The 6106-nt window shown below is 39.4% G+C and overlaps 1 non-coding gene across 1 annotated transcript; it reads left to right on the plus strand.

The window, feature by feature from the left end:
- Positions 1 to 643: 643 nt before the first annotated feature.
- MIR9837 (microRNA mir-9837) lies at positions 644 to 721 on the plus strand. Its single transcript, NR_128524.1, has one exon. It is a non-coding gene; the product is annotated as a microRNA mir-9837 (primary transcript).
- The last annotated feature ends 5385 nt before the right edge of the window (positions 722 to 6106 follow it).

Below are 6106 nucleotides of genomic sequence, written 5' to 3' on the forward strand. Positions count from 1 at the left end.
GATACCAGTTGGGTTCTTAACCCGCTGAGCTGCAATGAGAATTCCTATGTTAAACTTTTTGGTAAAAATACTATATGCAGAAGACAAAAATATTCTAATAATACGAAAAGCTACACACTGAAAAAGTTCCTCCCCAGCCTTGACTCCCAGCTCTGTAGTTTCTGCGCCCCGCCCTCCCCCACTCTGAACAATCTGCAGGGTGTGCATGTGTTCTTCCTGTGCCTTCTGCACACAAGCAGTCATGGGCCACCATGTGTCTTCCATGCTGCCTTTTCCATGTAACTATCTACAAATGGACCTCCTGGCTCAGAAGGTACGTGCATTTCTATTTTGGTAGATATTGCCATCAAAAAGGATGATGCTTAGTTCTCCAATACCCCATCAATTTCTTTTGTTATCATTCTTTCATCTTTGTTAGTCTGCAAGGTTGAGAAACCACATCTCATTGTGGGTTGACTTGTCGTTCTTCTGTTGTATAGGAGGGTCAAGAATCTTCATATGCTTAAAAGCCATCAACATCTACTATTGTGTAAATTGTCTGTTCACATGCTTTGCCCTCTTTTCATTTGCACAACTGTATTTTTTTTTTTCCTGGAATACAGAAAATGGGACATTCTTAACACCTCTTGATGGAAGATGGAACTTAAAGGACATCACTATTTAGGTCGTTGGGTTATAGGTGGGTGATGGAGCAATGGCCGTGGGTGGAGTGGTCCAGGAAGAACCCCCAGAATGAGGGGTGAACCCACATGGAATAGAAGCACTTAGCATCTAGAAGGGCTTTCACATTTGAAAAGGTTTTAAACAACTACAGACAAACCAACAAAAAAGAAAGAAGGAACATGCGATGGGGACCATATGGGCCCAGAAGCCTAAAATATTAGCTAAGCTGGGACTTTATAGAAAATGACTGTCCATCCCTGGGATCCAGATGAAGAGAAAAAGAGGAGGCTGAGACGCAGCTGTGTGGGAGGCAGGAGGAGACTGAGACAGACCAGGAGCTCACAAGTGAAGAGTCACAAATGCTGTTAGATTAGAAGAATTACCAGTGTTGAGTTTGGCCAAGAATTCAGGTGGGATGAAGATTTATGGGGGCTTGGGAATTGGCAGTGAGGAAGCAGGTCACTGTGACCTTTGGTCGAGCAAGTCTGAGGGGTGCTGATATACAGGCTTCTGAGTCATAAGAAAGAGAAAAACAGAGAGAGGGCGGGAGGGAGGGCACAGAGAGACAGACAGACAGACAGAGGAAGGGAGAGAGCGAAATAAGCCTGAAAAACAAACCGTGAATGCTTAATAAAAGTTAATTGAAAAAAACCAAAAAACAAAAAACCTGGCATGACTTCTTTAAGACAAATCACTATTTTCATGAATGCAAATACCATTCACTTTTTAAAGCCTGTCTGACCCAACCTACAGATCTTCTCTTTGCCATCTCTCGCTCTATAAGGAAGTAAATCCAAAATGGACATAAAAGCACAGAGTGTGAGCCCTGGCCGGCCCTTGGATGCAAGCCAGTTCATCCCCCACATGTCACCGGTGAGGCAGCTGAAGCTCAAAAAGGAAAAATGATGTGACCAGGTCACGTGGAATTGTGCAGGAGCTAGAACTCTGGCTTTTTTTTTTTTTTTTTTTTTTTTGGTCTTTTTGCTATTTCTTGGGCAGCTCCCGTAGCATATGGAAGTTCCCAGGCTAGGGGTCCAATCGGAGCTATAGCCACCGGCCTACGCCAGAGCCACAGCAACGTGGGATCCAAGCCGAGTCTGCAACCTACACCACAGCTCACGGCAACGCCAGATCCTTAACCCACTGAGCAAGGGCAGAGATCAAACCCGCAACCTCATGGTTCCTAGTCGGATTCGTTAACCACTGCACCACGACGGCAACTCCAGAACTCTGGCTTTTAATTCCAACTCTTTTTCTCCTCTGTGGCTGCCATCTTCTTTGACAGCAGTTAACATCTTGCTAACATTAGTAGATTCTCCATAGTATTTCCAAACATTATATATTCATTTCTTTTTTTATTTTAATGATTTTTATTTTTGTTCCTTTATAGCCGGTTTACAGTGTTCTGTCAATTTTCTATTGTACAGCAAGGTGACCCAGTCATACATACATATATACATTCTTTTTCTCCCATTATCATGCTCCATCACAAGTGACTAGATATAACTCCCAGTGCTATACAGCAGGATCTCATTGGTTATCCATTCCAAAGGCAACAATTTGCATCTACTAACCCCAAACTCTCAGTCCATCCCATACCCCCCCCCTCCTTCTTGGCAACCACAGGTCTCTTCTCCATGGCCATGATTTTCTTTTCTGTGGAAAGGTTCATTTGTGCCATATATTAGATTCCAGATATAAGTGATATCATATGGCATTTGTCTTTCTCTTTCTGACTTACTTTACTTAGTATGAGAGTCTGTAGTTCCATCCATGTTGCTGCAAATGGCATTATTTTGTTCTTTTTCATGGCTGAGTAGTATTACATTGTGTGTGTGTGTGTATATATATATACATACACACACACACACACACACACATATACATATATATATATATACCACATCTTCTTAATCCAATCATCTGTCAATGGACATTTATGTTGTTTCCATGTCTTGGCTATTGTGAATAGTGCTGCAATGAACACACGGGTGCATGTGTCTTTTTTAAGGAAAGTTTTATCTGTATACATGCCCAAGAGTGGGATTGCTGGGTCACATGGTAGTTCTATGTATAGTTTCCTAAGGTACCTCCATACTGTTTTCCATAGTGGTTGTACCAACTTACATTCCCACCAACAGTGCAGGAGGGTTCCCTTTTCTCTACACCCTCTCCAGCATTTGTTATTTATACAGTACTAATGATGGCCATTCTGACTGGTATGAGGTGGTACCTCATAGTAGTTTTGATTTGCATTTCTATAATAATCAGTGATGTAGAACATATTTGCATGTGCTTGTTGGCCATCTATATATCTTCTTTGGAGAAATGTCTATTCAGGTCTCTTGCCCATTTTTCAATTGGGTTGTTGGCTTTCTTGCTGTTGAGTTGTATAAGTTGTTTGTATATTTTAGAGATTAAGCCCTTGTCAGTTGCATTGTTTGAAACTATTTTCTCCCATTCTGTAAGTTGTCTTTTTTTAATGGTTTCCTTTGCTGTGCAAAAGCTTGTCAATTTGATTAGGTCCCATGTGTTTATTTTTGCTTTTATTTCTGTCGCTTTGGGAGATTGACCTGAGAAAACATTTGTAAGGTTGAGGTCAGAGAATGGTTTGCCTATGTTCTCTTCTAGGAGTTTGATGGTATCCTGTCTTATGTTTAAGTCTTTAGGCCATTTTTAATTTATTTTTGTGCATGGTATGAGGGTGTGTTCCAGTTTCATTGATTTACATGGGGCTGTCCAGTTTTCCCAGCACCATGTGCTGAAAAGACTTTTTCCCATTTTATATTCTTGCCTCCTTTGTTGAAGATTAATTGACCACAGGTGTCTGGGTTTATTGCTGGGTTCTCTGTTCCATTGGTCTGTATGTCCATTTTTGTACCAGTATCACACTGTCTTGATTACTGAGGCTTTGTAACATTGCCTGAAGTCTGGGAGAGTTATGCCTCCTGCTTGGTTTTTGTTCCTCAGGATTGCTTTGGCAATGCTGGGTCTTCTGTGGTTCCATATAAATTTTTGGATTGTTTGTTCTAGTTCTTTGAAAAATGTCATGGGTAATTTGATAGGGATTGCATTGAATCTGTAGATTGCTTTGGGTAGTATGGCAGTTTTTACAATATTAATTTTTCTAACCCAGGAGCATGGAATATTTTTCCATTTCTTTGAATCCTCTTTAATTTCCTTGATTAATGTTTTATAGTTCTCAGCATATAAGTCTTTCACCTCCTTGGTCAGGTGTATTCCCAGGTATTTGATTTTTTGGGGTGCAATTTGAAAAGGTATTGTATTTTTGTATTCCTTTTCTAATATTTCATTGTTAGTATACAGAAATGCAACTGATTTCTGAACATTAATCTTATATCCTGCTGCTTTGCTGAATTTATTGATCAGTTTGAGTAGTTTCTGGGTTGAGAATATATTCAGCAGTTCAAGACACTGTACTTCATGGACATTCAGACTTCTATTTTGGACACCCTCTTTTATCTTTGCAAAATCAACATTATTGAGGTATAATTTTTTATTGCAGTGAGAACATGTAATACCAAATTTACCATTTTAGCCATTTTAAGTGCACAGTTGTATGGCATTAAATATATTCACACTGTTGTTTTAGAAATTCACATTAAGTATCATCCATCACCACCATGAAAAAGGCGAAATTTTTATATTCCACAAGTATCATCCATCACCACCATGAAAAAGGCGAAATTTTTATATTCCACAACTCTATACTCATTAAAAAATAACTCTTCATCTCCCTGGTTGATGCATAATTTACATACAACAAAATTCCCATTTTAGGAGTTCCCGTCATGGCTCAGTGGTTAATGAACCCGACTAGCATCCATGAGGGTGTGGATTCGATCCCTGGCCTTGTTCAGTGGGTTGGGGATCCGGTGTTGCCATGGGCTGAGGTGTAGATCGCAGACATGGCTCAGATCCCACGTTGCTATGGCTCTGACGTAGGCTGTTGGCTACAGCTCTGCTTCGTCCCCTAGCCTTGGAACCTCCATATGCTGCCGGTGTGGCCCTAAAAGACAAAAAGACAAAAAAACCCCAAATTCCCATTTTAAATGTATGTTTTGTTGGATTTTGACAAATGTACATTCTTGGGTGTACTTACTTCCGTAATCAAAATATTCCCTCATGGTTCTTTGCAGTCCGTTTCCAAATTCCAACTTTGACCTCTGTTGTAGATTTGCACTTTCTTCAAAGCACCTATTTTGGCTTTCCTGCAGATTGAAAAATCATACTTTATTATAATTTTACTTTGCCTTTTAAAAATTGTATATGAGGTAGAGAATGTTTTTGTCATTACAGGTTATCTTCTTCCTTTGTAGAATTTCATAAAAAGGGGATCATATAGCATATATACCTTCGGTATCTGTCTTCTTTCACCCAGTGTAATGTTTTTGAAATTCATCCATGCTGTGTATATCAATAGTTTGTTCCTTTTTTATTGCTGAGAAATATTCCATTATATGGATATACCATCATTTATTGATTCACTTGCTGACAGACATTTTGGTTAATTTCAGTTTTGTTTTGCTATTATGAATAAAGCTTTCTCAATTGCTCAGGTGTAAGTCTTTGTGCGAAGGTATGTTTTTATTTCTCTTGGGTTAAAAAAATAGAGTTGCTGGGTCATATGATTACTGTAACTATAGTAAGTGGCCAAACTGTTTTCCGATGTGCTTATTTGTATTGCCATCAGCTCACATCCTTGCCAACACTTGGTGGTGATGTTTTTTTAAATTGTGGCCATTCTAGTGGATTTAATTTGTGGTTTTAATTTGCATTTCTCTGATGAATAAAAATGTTAAGCATTTTTCATGTGCTTATTGGTCAATTGTATATCTTCTTTTATAAAATGTTTGTTTAAATATTTCTCTCATTAAAAATGTTTTTTTGTTTTTGTTTTTGTCTTTTTAGGGCCGCCCCCACAGCATCTGGAGGTTCTCAGGCTAGAGGTCAAATCAGATCTGCAGCTGCCGGCCTACGCCACAGCCACAGCCATGTCAGATCCAAACCACAACTGCGACCTACATCACAGCTCACAGCAGTGCCAGATCCTTAACCCATAAGTGAGGCCAGGGATCAAACCTGTGTCCTTATGGATGCTAGTCAGATTCATTTCCTCTAAGCCACGATGAGAACCCCCAAATTGGTTTTTGTTTTTTTTTTAATTCATGTTGTGGCTCAGCAGGTTAAAGACCAATGTTAAAGAAAGACAAAGAAGGACACTACTTAATGATTAAAGGATCCATCCAAGGAGAGGATGTTACTATCGTCAACATATATGCCCCAAATACAGGAGCACCCAGATACATACAACAAATATTAACAGACATAAAGGGAGATATTGATGAGAATACAATCATAGTAGGAGACCTTAATACCCCCCTCACATCAATGGACAGATCCTCTAGACAGAAAACCAATA

The sequence above is a fragment of the Sus scrofa genome, chromosome 7 (genome assembly GCF_054392235.1).
Source record: "Sus scrofa isolate SSC_HxYL_T2T_F1_AM1 chromosome 7, Sscrofa_HxYL_maternal_Yorkshire_Landrace_v2.0, whole genome shotgun sequence".
Classification (NCBI taxonomy): domain Eukaryota; kingdom Metazoa; phylum Chordata; class Mammalia; order Artiodactyla; family Suidae; genus Sus; species Sus scrofa.